Here is a 15,191-nt window from a genome sequence, read left to right as displayed (position 1 = left end):
TATCTTTACCCTTATCACAAATCTTTCCCAGGGTGGAAAGATTGACATTACCATTGATAAAAGGCTGAGTTGTGGCCCAGGTCCCTTTTCCCACCAACTGCTGTGGGAAATGTGCTTGCTCTCACTTGGGCTGTGTGAGCTCCTCTGGGTCACACTCCATTCCCAAAAATCAAAGCCAAGCAGATCTATGTAGTGAAATGCCCAATTCCTCAGGGGTTTGTAATTCCAAACCAGATAATTTGTGTGCCCATGCTATTACAGTTACAGTTTTATTGCAGCCAGGCCAAAAACCCATCTAGGAAATGAGGTGGAATTATCCTTATTTGTCACTTTTGTGGGAGGAATGAATCTTTCCTTGTGCTTGCCATGGGATCCTCATTCATTCCAGGGTGGAATATATGGTCTAATCATGTTTCTGCAAAGGAGGAGCTTGGGCTCGTGATGTGAATGACTGTGTGGTGGCTGACAAGGAAATCCTGAGTTCTTCACTCTCTGCTCCTTCAGAAAGTGGTGTTTGTGTTTGAATACATGCTTTCTTATCATATTATCGTTTTCCCCCTGCCATTCTTCATGAAAATGAGGATTTCCTTTCTCATCCCACCATGTTGCCATGGATTTTTTTTTTTAAATGCCCTGCCTTGCTTGCAGCTCGTGGGAAAAGCAGTTCTGTGGAGCTGATGAAATCTGGGGCATGTCCCACCTCTGCTTCTGGCCTTGCATTCAGCATCTTCAGCTTCCTCAGGGACCAGGAAACCTCTTCCTGACTTTTCCCTGCCCTTTGGAAGGGAACCTCAAATACATGTGGGAGCCCTGGTTCAGGTGGTTGCAGCACTGCCCTCCCTCCAGAGCCACCTTGGGTCAGAGGGGCACTGCCATGGCCCAGGTCTGTGTCACACCCTTTGCCCAGGGGAGGTGCCAGGCTGGGCCAGGGGGGTTTCACCCCTGGGCAAGGCCCACAGGGAGCCCTGCTGGGTTTGTCAGGCCTGTGAGATGGAAGAATTGCTGCTGCCAGAGAGGAGAGACAATAAAACTGCTCATGCTGGGATTCTCTGGAGCCCTTCCATAGCCCTTCTGCAGCAGGATTCAGGTGCTCCTTCTCCAACTGGATCAAAGGGAGTTTTTTGTCACCACCTGTGACTGGTGCCAGGAGCCCTCCTGACTCCTCTGGACAGCACCTTCCCCCTCAGGCAGTGAAGGCCTTGAAGAGCATGAGTTTGAGGGTGTGAATCCCTCTTCAGGAAGGCTTTGGTTCTGTGGCATCACAGCAGTGAAGACACAGGAGATGGGCTGGGACAAGTGATAAACTCCTGCTCACTTTAGCTCTCAGGGGTCCCTGAGGCTGTGGGATGGTGGAAGGGAAGAGAAGGGATGAGAAGGGATGCCCCATTACTGTGGGATGTTGTTGGTTGCTCCCAGTTTTCTCCCAGGAGCTGTTTCACCATCATCTCGCTGCCAGCAGGAGCTGGAATAAGAGCAGCAGGTGCTCAGGCACTGCCTTCTGTCACCACCACAGGGCTTCCAGGCTGCCCAGCCAGCCTTGGCTGGAGGCAAACCACCAGCTGGGGACCAAAATACCCCAGTGTGGGAGGGAAAGATTATCCAAAGCTTTGATTACTTGGGATGTGCAAGAGGATAGGGATTTATCTTTGAGGCTGATGCAGACAGTTTCTCACATGCCAGGTGTCAGCAACCTCAAAACACTTCAGCGAGGATGAAATTGTCTGTCATCCACTTTGGAATGCAGCTGCAGAGCATGTTTTTGGCCACAGGAGTCCATGAGCATCCGGGGAAGGTCTCTCTGAAAATGCCAGATAAGTTCCCATCTTACCATCTTCACCAATTCTTCTATTTGCAGGTGAACGGGATTAAAAAAAGGGACAATTCCAGACAATTCCTTTCTGCTGGATATCGTGGGTGCTCTGAGGTTCCTTTTCCAGGGCTGTGGGACCAAGTCTTGTGACTCTGGGGAAGAAAAAAATTATGTATTTCTTCTTGTGCAGTTGTTCAGATGTGGAAAAACAATGAGGTGAAACATGGACTGATGGAGTAGAGAAGCCAACGACAAGTCTGAGCAGTGGATGATCCTTGTGAGGCTTTTCTTTAGGCTGTGATCTCTCTTAATGAGGCCTGAGTTTCCATGCACTGACCCCAAAACCTGGCAGAAGTGTTCCTAATTTTCCAGTGTCCAGTGAATGGATTTCCCCATTTTCCCAAAAAGAACCAAATGATTTAACAAACGCCTTTCTGTTAAAGGGAGAAAATTCCAGAGGCAGATAAAAAGGATAACGAACCCCCAGCACCTATATTAGAACAAGACAGTCTGTAGCCTTCCCTCCCAGAGGGCTGGTCCTGAGCCAGGCTGAGCTTTAGTGCTCTGCAGTGACCTTCACTGCCAGCCTAAGCGAGCTGAGCCCCCCGGGGCAGTGAGGTCCCCTGGGCTGAGCACCAGAGCCGTGTGTTTGGAGCTGCTCCTCACTCCTGAACTGTTCCCACCCACGAGCAGCTCCTGGAAGCCACCCCTCACTCCCTGTTCATTCCCTTCCCCAATTCTGGCAGCCTTGCTAATAGTTTCTTATTTTAGCTGCTGGTAGAATGTGTGTGACATTGGGAGTCAAACACACTCTCAGCTCACACGAGTCTGTTCAGAGATTTTTTCCTGAGTGCACAAGATTCTCATCCCAAGCCCTTTGTCTTCCCCTGCTTTTTAGGCTCTGATCTTTGGATCCTAATGTTGGAAACTGGTGTGCTATGAGACAGCCTGTCTCTCACTTGGACCCCCCACATCCCAGATGCTGCTGCTGGGGGGATGGAGAGCTGTGGGGTTTGATTTCGTTTTGGTGCTGCCTCTTCTCTCTTTTGTGCAGGTGTTGAAACAGGAAACACTGTCTGCGGTCCACAGAATAGATCCCAGATCCCAGAATGGTTTGGGTTGAGAAGGACCTTAAAGAACATCTTGTTCCACCCCCCTTTCCACTATCCCAGGTTGCTCCAAGCCCTGTCCAACCTGGCCTTGCACACTTCAAGGGATGGGGCAGCCACAGGTTCCCTGCTCCCAGGGAACAAGGGACAGGATGAGAGGAAATGGCCTCAAGTTGCTCCAGTGAAGGTTTAGGTTGGATATTAGGGAAAATTGCTTTACTGAAAGGGTGGTCAGGCATTGGAACAGGATACCCAGGGCAGTGGTAGAGTCACTGTCCTTGGAAGTGTTCCAGAAACACATGGATGTGGCACCTGGGGACATGGGTTAGTGCTGTGGGAATGGTTGGACTTGATGATCTTGAATGTCTTTTCCAACCTCAGTGATCCTGTGATTCTCTAATGGTGCAGGACATTCTCCTCACTTTGAAGTATATTTGATTACCCTGTATCAGCTCCCCAGCACAGGGACCTGCTGGAAAAACCTGCAAGCAGCACTTCTGGAGAAAACGAGAATTTCAGGCAAGAAGTCCATTTTTCTTAATGGAATGTTGCAACTCCTCTGCAGGAGGCTTTAGTTCCCCAAAAATGGCACCACATTCCAGTCAAGACTTTCCAGGGAAATGCCTATAGATAGACACTGAAGGAGATGTGCAGAGGGCCCCCGTCCCAAAGCAATTATATGTGATGATGTTCTTTAATTCAGTGCCTGTAATTAGTGTAATTGTGCAGGAATGAGCCCTGATTGCTCTGCACAAATCCCCACGTGGGTGTGTGACTTGTTCTTGCAGTTACTAGGTGAGTTCACATAACTTCCTCCCTCACTTTGCCAGGCAAAAGAGACCCCGGAGATTACAGGAAGGGGCACAGATTTAAAGGGACAATCAAGGAAAATACGAGTTGTAGATTAAGGATAAAACTCTCCCTTTGGGACTTGCTTTTCAGCAGCTTCGCTGATGGATAAACTGAAATAAAGGAGTTAAATCAAAGGGACTGGAAATAAGCAAAGATGATCCAGAAGGTTGAACTTCCATAATAAACACTTGCCATTAAGATGTTCCTTTTGTTTGCAGCAGTCAGATCTGCACGGTGTATTAGCACACGAGTGCATGAAAATTTGTATTTCCAAGCATTTTCTTTCTCTCGTAGTCATTTAAATAATGCCAAATTGAGCATGAAAGCTGCCTGGATTCAATTGCTGTCATCACATAACATGAGCAAGTGGGCTGGGGAAGGTTGTCCTCCCTTTCAGCAGCTGCCCAGCAAGGAAAACTCAAAGGCAGAGTGAGGGCAAGGAGATGCTGTTGCTCGTGTGGTGCTAAAACCCTCGTTGGGTCAATGCCCATGGATGGCTGATTGCACATTATTTAACTTCTCTAGGCCTAGCAGGGTGAGTTAGTCAGGAATCAAAGCTCCAGGCTGGTCAGGTTGGAGCCACCAGGCCAGGCTGGACAGGGCTTGGAGCAACCTGGGCTAGTGGAAGGTGTCCCTGCCCATGGCAGGGGGTGGAATGGGACGAGCTTTAAGGTCCCTTCCAACCCGAACCATTCCATGATTCTATTGCAGATAGGTGTGAGTGGTTCCTCGTTCTTCCTTCACACATTCCCTGTCTTCTAACACCACTAATCCTGATGGCATTGTCCTAATCAACAGCAAACAGGGTCAGACCTGTGCTTGGCAGGACACACAGTCACACAAAGGGAGTGGAGCAGAGAGAGAGAGGGGAGATGTTCCTTTCCACTTGGAAATTCCCTGCACATCAGCTCCTCACCTCTGGCATCCGTGATCCCCTTGGTCTCCACCAGCACAGGGGCTCCCTGGGGCTGTCAGAGCTGAGGGAATTTTAACAAGATTAGGAAAACCCATCAGAAAGCCAGGAAGGGAACTCCACACTGATCAATATTTCTCATTTATCAGCACATGAACAGTGCTGTTGTAGCTGCTAATTCCTGTTCCACCTCCCCAAGAGCTCCTGCAGTGAATTAAACCTGTGTGTTATTGGTGGGGGCACAGGGCTGGCACAGCAGGGAGGTCTGGCTGTGGGGAGGGGATGTTTCCATCCACCCCTGGATCTCGTGGAATAAGGTTGCCTTTGTTACCAGGTGACAATAAAAGGCAGGTTAAATGCCAAGGTACTGGAAATGTTCCATGTGAAGAATATTGGGGCAGTGCCTAGTCCAGGTGAAGTTTATTTAAACATAGAAGTGATACTCAAGAGACTGGTTGGGCTCATCCTCAGCCTTTGGGAATGATCTGTTTGTAGCACAGGATTTGCCAGAATAAGAATTTTCAAACCCAGTATTTAATTGTACCTGATGTGACAGCAAAAAATGCCTGAATTCTGATCGAATAGAACTGTTTTATTTCTTTTGTGCTGTGGACCTGTGCAAAAGCAGCTCAGGGTTTTTTTTTCTCACTTCCCCCCTCCCTCCCCCCCCGGGAATCTTGAATATTAATTTACCTTTTAGAATCAGAATTTTATCTCGGATTTTTTCTTTATTTCTTTTTCATCTGTTTTTCTGTAATTAAAAAATAATGGTTTCTTGAGCTAAACACTTGGTTACTTGTGTATTTTTCATCAGAAATTTCTTAACTGAAGGAATACAGGAGGAGCCAGCACTAGGAATCAGAAAAGAAATCTTGGCCTGAGTGAGCCTCACTCTTTGACATTAAATATGAAATAACAGCATAGAAAATAGCTTTTTGCATTAAAAAAACCCCAAAACAAAAACAAACCAAAACAGGAGAAATGTCTTTTCAGCCTTGAAAATGAGCACATTGAAGCATCTGTGCCGCTCACAGCAATGAGAGATGTTGTTTTGCTTTGCCTTGCCTGGATATTTCAGTTTAAAATCCACTGTGAAACCCCAACACTGGGAAAACATACATTAGAGCAGCTTTTGAGTGCTCAGGGCCATAATTTAATGGCACTGTGACACAAAGGGACTTTTCTCCACCCTAACTCATCCAGGGGTGAAGGCAAGTGCAGGTGTACTTCCATTTTTCCATCAACTCCGAGCATCTTCAAGGGAAAGGACAGGATGGGATGCCATGGAGGATTATGGATTTTGGAGCCTGTTGTCACTTCACTGCTTCTTGCCCAGATGAAGTTTATCTGCACAGCAGACATTGATTTCACTGCATGAACTTGTCTGAAGCTTTAATTAATGTTATATTCAATCTGCTTTATTCATTCCTGTCATTGGCTTTGAATTGTTGGTGCTCCCAGCACTTATGTTTAAGAGGGATCAGTGCAAGAATATTGTGAAATCTCCAATACTGCAGCCACTGAGCTCCTTGGCACAGTGTGGCATCCAGCATGTTGCCTGAAAATAGGAAATATGAGTTTTGTGAAGACTTAGTTTAGGAAACTCCATTTTCAAGTCTCCTTCTATGTATGGATTTCTGTAGCATAATATATATATATTTCTGTATGAATTTTCTATACATACTTTGTTCATTAATCACTCCTTTGCAATTAATATTATTTCCCTTTTCCATTTTGCCCATATATTTTAGATCCAACACCAACAAGATCTGTGGTAAATCAGATGTATTCTGGCACCTTTTGTCTGGGAGAAATCTTCGTCCATATGGAATTTTGGGAGTGGGACTGGCAGTTTGAGTGCAGGGCTGAAAAAAGCAAACAGCCCTTATTCCCAGGAAAGAAAGCCAAACTTTTCCAGCTTTCCTACCAAACTTTGGTGAAAAACCAGAACTCAAGGTAGTTTCTGATGGGGGGGTGTCAAAATCTTTCTTGGCAAAAAGAATTTATATTCAAAAACATGAGGAGTTTTGGAAATTTGAGTCAGTAAAAGGCAAAAGTGGAGGAAAAATAAATAAATATATTAATATTTGACTGAACACCAAGCCCCCATTGCAGAGGGTTGGAATGAGATGATTTCTAAGGTCGCTTCCAACCCAAACCATTCTGTGATTTCAAAGGAAGATGCCAATGATTTCAAGCTTGCCACTTTTTTTTTCCTAGAAATATCCTTCAATTATTTTAGAGATAATTAGAAAATCCAACCCTGAAAATATCTTGTCTAAAAAGAACTTTGCATCTCTCTAAATCCTGGCCTGCCCCAAGCCCTCATTTGCCATTGTCTGAGCCTGTTCACATTCCCAAATGTCACCTGTTTGTTTCTGAGTGTCCTTCCTAAGAGGAGGACAATGATAGAACTTTTATTTGGTGTCAAATAAGGGGAGAGCAGGAGGGTTTCTGCCCACATTCTGCAGGCTGGCCCTGGGGCACGGTGTGGTTTCAAGAGGGAATAGCTGAACACTCTGCTGCTCAGCCCGTGCTTCTGAGCTTTGAAACTACTGAAAGGTGGTTGAAAAGGTTTCAAAAAGAAAAGGTGAGGGAAAATAACCCAACCCCCCCCCAAAAACCAACAACAAAACCTCGCCAAACAAACCCATGCTGGAAATGTGGCTCCAAAAAAATCCAGTTTTAACCTGGCCCTGAAATGTTTTATGTAAACTGAGTGCTGGTCCCCAGATGGTACCACTGGTGGATGGTCTCATTCCCAGTGTGTTTCCCAATGGCTGGTCCATTACAGAATCCTTTAGGATTGGAAAAGACCTCCAGGATTGAGTCCAACCTATGCCAGATCCCCACCCTGTCCCCCAGCTCAGAGCACTGAGTGCCACCTCCAGTCCTTCCCTGGGCACCTCCAGGGGTGGGGACTTCACCACCTCCCTGGGCAGCCCCTTCCAATTATTAACTTCTGCCTTTTCCTGCCCCCAAATCTTGTGTTTTTTCACCTGTAGAAGAACATCTAAAGGGGAATGGAAGTGATGGGCTCAGGAGAGAGGAGCTGCCTGGGGCAGTCAGCTGTGCCCAGCAGCCAGGCTCACCTTGGAGGTGGGACAGAAAAAACCCAGGTTGCTTCACCCTCATTTTTGGCCCCTTGGGAAGGTGTGTTTGTGCTGGTGCTGTTGGCTGGGCAGGAGCTCCTCCTGCAACCTCTGAAAGGAGCTCTGAGAGATGTGCTGCAAACACAGAGGGTGAGCCCTGCCATGGTGACACCCTCCAGTCCAGGCCTCCATCCCAGGAGAATCACAGGGTCACAGAACCTCCTGAGCTGGAAGGGACCCACCAGGATCATCCAGTCCAACTCCTGGCCCTGCACAGACACCCCAACAATCCCACCCTGGCCCTCAGAGCATTGTCCAAACCCTCCTGGAGCTCTGGCAGCCTTGGGGCTGTGCCCACTGCCCTGGGGAGCCTGGTCAGTGCCAACCACCCTCTGGGGGAAGAACCTGGTGCTGAGATCCAACCTGACCCTGCCCTGGCACAGCTCCAGCCATTCCCATGGATCCTGTCAGAAGTAAATCAGAGTGTTGGAAACTGCTTGAAGGAGTCAGAGAAACCAAGTGAGAACAACCAGAAGAACATGGTACTTCCTGGAGCCAGAAATTCTCCACTTGGGTTCCCTGGGGGCACAGCTGTGAGAGCTGGCAATGCCAGAACAGCAGAGATGGGGCTAAAGCATCACAAAATTCTCTCCCTGGACCCCTCAGTTTTTCCACTCCTTCCTGGCTTCTCCACTGGTTTAAAGTTTACCACACTGCCTAAATATACCAGGGGTGTTTTGCAGGGGGATGGGAGAGCAGAGCAGCCTCAAAGGAAATGAGGTTTTGTCACACATCAGTCAACACGCAGAGCAGGCATTCAGCACAGAAATCTCCCTGCCTTTTTGTTTCCCCTTCAGCAGTTAGATCCTATAAGCAAATGACACTTCCAAAAGGTTTATTGAAGGAAAATATTAAATCTCCTGGAACTGGTTTTAGTTTGGTCTCAAGGGAACACTGTAAACTGCTGTCTAGCAGAGGTGACTCTGTACTTAAAAGCCTCACACAATGTCAAGAACAACCTTCCCTGCCTGATTCTTGAGCCTGGGACTCTCTTTCCTCTGTCCCAAGGACCCTCCTACTGCTGTCCCACCTGCTCAGATCCCCACAGCTGGGTGGTTGTACCAGCATCCCACAGGGAAAAAAAAATAATTAAAAACCCAACACACAAACTGCAGAGCCAAAGCAGCTTCATGGAAGGATGAAACTCTGCAAACAGAGATCTACAAAAAAACAGAATTAATAAAATATACCCTACCCATGCATTATGAAACACATCTGCCTGCAGAGTGACATGCCAACTTGAATTTTTCCTTTGGCCTGGGAGAAGTGATGGGGATGAAATGACTGCGTGCCTTGATGAGCAGCCACCTGCAGATGTTTGCACGCACCTTTTCCTCCTCTCTCATTTTTATCTGTGTCTGACTCCCACAGAGGGTTTGTGGGAGGGACTGGGGGTGCACAGATGATTTTTTTAATGCCTTAGGTATTTGAATTGAACAGTCCATCACCCAGGTAGGGGCACAAAGCAGTAAGGGCAGCAGTTCAGGCTGGTGGTCCATCTATTCAGGGCAGATTGTTGGGTAGGGTTGTGGGAGTCATGTCCTCCTCTCCCTTCCCCTTCCCTCCTCCCCAGCAATGGTGCAGTGATCTGAGGGGGCACAGCCCACCCCGTCACCAAACCCAAATCACAAACCAAGCCCAGGCTTTGTGTCTCAAGAGTAAAACTGCCCACAGGTGAGGAACAGAATAACTACTCTGTGCAGGAAGGTTCTTCTTGGTCCCTGCCAGTACCTGCCTTGTAGGTGGAAGCAGGACCTTTCTAGGCCTCCCAGTTCTTGGACTTCTTCATGTACTTCCACTTCTTCAGTATCTGCATCAGTTCCTGGTGCCTCTCCTTTAGATGTGACTGTGGGTTCCACTGCCCAGCTCGTCACTGTGTAGACACATCATTCCCTCAGTTTGTGTTTGCTTGTTTTTCTTTCCGCTGAGTCTGAAAAACTCCAGAGAGAAGAGTCTATCCCCAGGGTTAGAAAGCTGCTCTGGATATATTGCACATTAAATGTTTAAATTGGGCCAGGCAAGTGCAGTGAGGTGGATGAGGAACCCACCAGCTGCAGAATTACAGCTCTTCAGGAATCTTTCCCTGCCCCTCCTGCCCCAGCTCTCCATCTGGAACGGAGAAGAGGTTAAATGTTCAGAACAGCAAATGGCAGGAGCAAAATTGGGTTAATTAGAAATGAATCCTCCCCAGGGCCATCACGGCCCCAAGGCTGCCAGAGCTCCAGGAGGGTTTGGAAAATGTTCCTAGGGACAGGGTGGGATTGTTGAGGTGTCTGTGCAGGGCCAGGAGTTGGACTGGATGATCCTGCTGGGTCCCTTCCAGCTCAGGAGATTCCATGAGTTCCCCCTGCAGTGGGTGCTGCTGTCACTGGGGCTGCTTCTGTTGCAGCAAGTGCCAGGCAGCTCCTGCCAGGAGAACTCCCTGCCTGGCAGAAAGCTGGGTTTGTACTTTCAAAGTCAGCTTTCAAACCTGTACCAATAAACTAGGAACACAACTTTCCTGCTATAAATATTTGAACAGCCGTTTGTTAATTTTTGTTACTCTCAATGTGGATTAATTGCTGTTTTATTATCAGCTTCAGCTTCTATTAGTTTAGGATTTACATCTTAAATGATAATATCAGACTTTGCCTTGAATAAAACATTTTGTAACCCAGACGAGTTCATTACATTCCTGAAGGTGAACTGACAGATTAAAGGCAGCACAAAGATCCTGATGTGTTTTACAATCGCAGCAATACTCATTTGGAGTTTTGTAAAACAACACTGCACATCTCAGACAGCTCAGCTTCAAATGGATTGTGATAAATGCTGCTGCCTTTTGAAATGCTGCTGCTCCTTGTTGTCTCCCTCTAATAGACTTCTGCACCTTCCCTCTCCTCAACAGCTAATGTCATTTTACATTATTAATGACACAAACAACTGGGGATGTAACAAAGTAACCCTCTGCATGTTGTTCGTTCCCCTAATTAGCCTTGGTGGCCAATGATTCTCTGGTGCTTTGAGCCACAAGGGCAGAAATGGGGCAAATCACACTTGTACTGTGACTCCATTCCACTAAGAGATGTGGGAGATTTAGAATGATGTGTCGTTCTGAATGATATCCTGGATAATTTCTAAATGATATTCTAAATCATATTATTAGAATCATGATTTAGAATCAATGGCTGGAGTTGGGAGAGACCTTTAAAGGTCATCTAGTCCAACCCCCTTGCAGTGAGCATGAATGTCTTCAATTTTATGAGGTTACTCAGAGCCCCATCCAACCTGACCTTGAATGTTCCAGGAATGGGGCATCCACCACCTCTCTGGGCAACCTGTGCCAGTGCTCCTCTACCCTCCTTGTAAAAAACTTCCTCCTTATATTGGCTCTAAATCAACCCTCCTTTAGTTTAAAATCATTACCTTTTGTCCTTTGAGGGCTTGGTCCTAAGCTGTGCCAGGGGAGGTTTAGGTTGGATATTAGGAAAAACTTTTTCCAGAGAGAGTGCTCAGCCATTGGAATGGGCTGCCCAGGGAGGGGGTGGATTCACCATCCCTGGAGGTGTTGAAGGTGAGACTGGATGTGGCATCAGTGCCATGGGCTGAGAAGCATGGCAGGGTTGGATCAAGGGTTGGACTTGATGATCTCAGAGGTCTTTTCCAACCCGGCTGAATCTGTGATTCTGTGATTCTGTGTTGCACCAGAGCAGGATTTACCCAAAGGCAGGTGGAAATCCACGCCCAGAGGGGTGGATGGAAACCAGACTTGCTTGTCTGGGGTTTGGGGAAGATTCAGATAATGTCTGGGGTGCACCACGTACCTACTACAATGTAGGGGAAGTGTGATCAGATCCCGAGAATGTGTATCCTTATCTGCCAGGACACATGCTGTTAATTATTACTAATTATTCACACCTGGTATGATTAATTAGCATGTACACACAGGCTAATGAGTGCACAGCTGAGCCTCCTCTCTGGCTCAGGTTTGTGGCCTTGGTGTCCTCTGCCTGCTCTGGTTCCCTGCAGCCCCCCTGGGCACTGTGCACGAGCAGGGAGGCAGGTGAGGAGGGCAGGTTTTGGGGTCACCAAGGGCTCTATGAAAAAAAAAAAAAAAAGGGAAATTGTGGCATTGGAACAGATTGCTTGGAGCCATTTCTTGTCTTAATTGGGAAATCTGGCACCCTGGGCACAGGAGCTGCTCTGCAGGGCTGGGTTAGGGGCTTCCTTTGAGCTGTCACAGGGGGAGGATGGAGCCCCAGGAGAGCTCCTGGCTCTGCTCCTCTACAAGACACTGTGACCATGTCCCAGGGATGGGGACAGAGGGTGAGCCAAGGCAGCCTCTGAATTTAGAGGGCTAAACAAATAAACACATGTGTGAGGAAAATAGCACAGGGCTTAATACAGAGACAGGGTGCTCAGGAGTATTATTGGAGAGGTTCATTTAATCCCAGGGAGATCCAAAGGGATAATGGCACGAGAGCAGCTCTCCTTAGCCTTGCCTGAAAGAGGTTATGTGGGCTTTGGGAGGTTGATTCATCTGCAGAGCTAAGGGGAATTGGATGATCCAGATGACTAACAATGAGATTTAGGGTTGAATTTATTTCACTCGAGGTAGTTAAAGCTGATGCTTTTGTCTCCTGGGTCTTCTGTCTGAACTTCATCCAAGTTGGGGATGAGCACAAGTTTTTCCTGGTGGGGGATGTTCAGGGACTTTGCATGAAGTGGTCTTGGCAAGTTGGACAAGGAGGAGCTCTGAATGAACCCAACGGCAGTGGGGTCAGCCCTTCCCTCCCAGGGAATGTGCTGCTGGAAAAGCGGCTTTTCCCGTGCTCTAGGTGTTACTCTGGCTCAGGGCTGTCAGGAAAACGTCTCTCGAGGGCACAGTCAAACCACCACTTCTCTGCATTTGTTTTTACTCTTTGATTTGTGCCTTCAGAAAGGCTGCTCCACGTAACACCACCTGTGCTGAGGTTAAACTCGTGTAATCCTTGCCTGAGCAGACTGTCAGACTCTGGGTTCTCTCTCAGCGCCCAGGGTTGGGAATGCTGCCCCAGTCCCAGCTCTGCGTTTCTCTGGCTGGGAGAATGCCTGCCTCTTTTTAGAGAAATGTAGGGTTTATTTTGCCCAAGATTTGTGGAAAAAATCTTGAGTCTTTCCCTCACATATGCTGCAGAAATCGGGGGCATCAGTAAAAAAAAGAGTTTAAAAAGAGATGGAGTGCTCACCAGGCAGGTGATTTTCCCAGGATCTGGGGGTTTTTGAAACCCTGGGGAGCAACCTGGAATCCTCACCAAGGACAGGAGCAGGGAGTCAACAACTCCTGATCAAGGAGGAGGCAATGTGGGGACAAGGAGTGGAAAACTGAGAGGGTGGCAGCCGGTGGGAATGGGAAAAGAGCCACATCCCTGACTTTGAGCTGTGCTGAGTGGGGAACCAGCGCTGTGGTGACCTCCCTGTCACCAGCCTGGGCTTGCTGCCACCACTGAGCCATCCCTCAGAAACTGTGCAGGAATGCTGGAATGAGCTCACCCAGCAGGGGGGGGGGGTTGAGGGAGCTGTGCTGTGCCTCGGGTAGGCTCTGGAATCGGTGCTTAATTACACTAATTCGGTGGGCATGCTTTCCATGGCAATTGTGTTTTCATGGCTGTTTAAAGCCTGCTTAAATGTTTGCTGAGCTTTAATGGTTGTTAATTAACAGCTGGATGCAAATATGGAGAAGGTGAGAGCACACACATTCTGGGTGCACACACATCCCCCCCCAGTGCCATCCCACAAGACCCCAAGATGTCCCTGCTGCCAGGGGGGGGATGGCTGTGCCTGCCCTGAGAAGCTGGTTCCCATGGGATGCTGCCAACAGAGGGGTCTTGCTTCTGGGGAACACGGTTCTGTAGCCCACCAAGACACCCAGTGAAATCTGGATCCGAAAAATGGACGCCCAACCCCTGGAAATATTAAAGGCCAGGTTGGATGGAGCTGTGAGCAACCTGGTCTAGTGGAAGGTGTCCCTGCCCATGGCAAGGGGGTGGAATTAGGTGGTCTTTAAAGTCCCTTGCAACCCAAACCATTTAGGATTCTATAATCTGTGCTATTTTCTGCCCAAGGTTCCTAAAATATGCTGGGAATCGAGGCAGAATGGAGTTAAGTCTGTGTGGAGTTCATGGCAAGGGAGGCCTTAATTAAGAAGGGGGAGCAATTTAAACTGATGATAAAGGGCCAAAAGCTCTTTCTGGTGCAGGAACGAAGTTATTTCAAATTCAGAGCTGTTCACACTGAGATCTGGTCCCAGTTTGGAAATGGTTTTAGCTGTTCTTTACAGAGGGAGAATAAAATCCACACTGCCTTTGGTGACACCGTTTGTGTCTCTCTGGTGTGGTTTGGACATCCTGCAGTGCATCACTGAGACTTTACAAGGAAAAAGTCCTCAAACTTCTGTGACAATTATAAGTCTGTGATATTTTGGGGTGTTTCATTAAGTCAGAAAGTGCTGCTGGATTTTAGAGGGAGCAATAGATGCTTTCTAAGCCTTGTGAACCCACCATCTCTCCTAGAAGGGGTGGGTGCCAGGTGCTCCTTTCACCATTAAAATTAACCTTTATGGGAAAACTAACACAAAACATATTCTGGTTATAGCAATAAAGTTTAGGACTTACCACAGTTAGAACAGTGACCAAGGTAATCTTCCACTTACTCATTTCAGTGGGACCCACCAGAATTAATCCACGTATTTCCATAAAAATAGCTCCTTTTCTGCTTCCTTTGATCCCTTGGGGCTGCTTTGGCCTGAAATTTAGATGTTCTGTCAGGTGGAGGCAGGAAGCTGAATTTTTTTTTGTGCTTTAACAGAATCCTGAAGTGGGTGGTTGATGCCACAAGGAACAAGGAAATCAATGACTGAACATCTGCAGGTTGTTGTTGTTGAGGTGTAACCTGGCAGTGCAGAGCAGGCTGTGTGGGCAGAGAGCAGGGCCATGTTCTGTGCTCTTTTGCTCCCCAGGAATATTATTCTGTAAGTGTCTTTGGGTAAAGGGCACCTTGCAGTTGGCTGTGAATTCCCAGATGTGCCTAAAGCCAGACAAATACTGTTGGTGGGGGTTTTTTTACCCTTCACCAAACTGAAATATTAGAGAAGGAAAAAAAAAATTAGGGCAAAGGAAATCAGAGAATGATCCTGTTTCTTTCAGTGATTAAAACCCCAACAGCTGCCACTGGCTTCTGAAAAGCATTTTTTGTCACCACCAAGTGTTCTGTGGCCCCTTAGCGAGAAATTTAATCTCATTTTGGAGTGTTCCTCTTTTCAGTTTGAAAACACCTAACCAAAACAAAAAGGAAGAAGTTTCCACTGGAAAAAGTTCTGGTTTGAAACACTGTCTCTC

The sequence above is a fragment of the Corapipo altera genome, unplaced genomic scaffold, assembly GCF_003945725.1.
Source record: "Corapipo altera isolate COAL_440 unplaced genomic scaffold, ASM394572v1 110, whole genome shotgun sequence".
NCBI classification, from domain to species: domain Eukaryota; kingdom Metazoa; phylum Chordata; class Aves; order Passeriformes; family Pipridae; genus Corapipo; species Corapipo altera.
The sequence above is the reverse complement of the archived record's forward strand: the minus strand, read 5'-3'. Positions refer to the sequence as shown.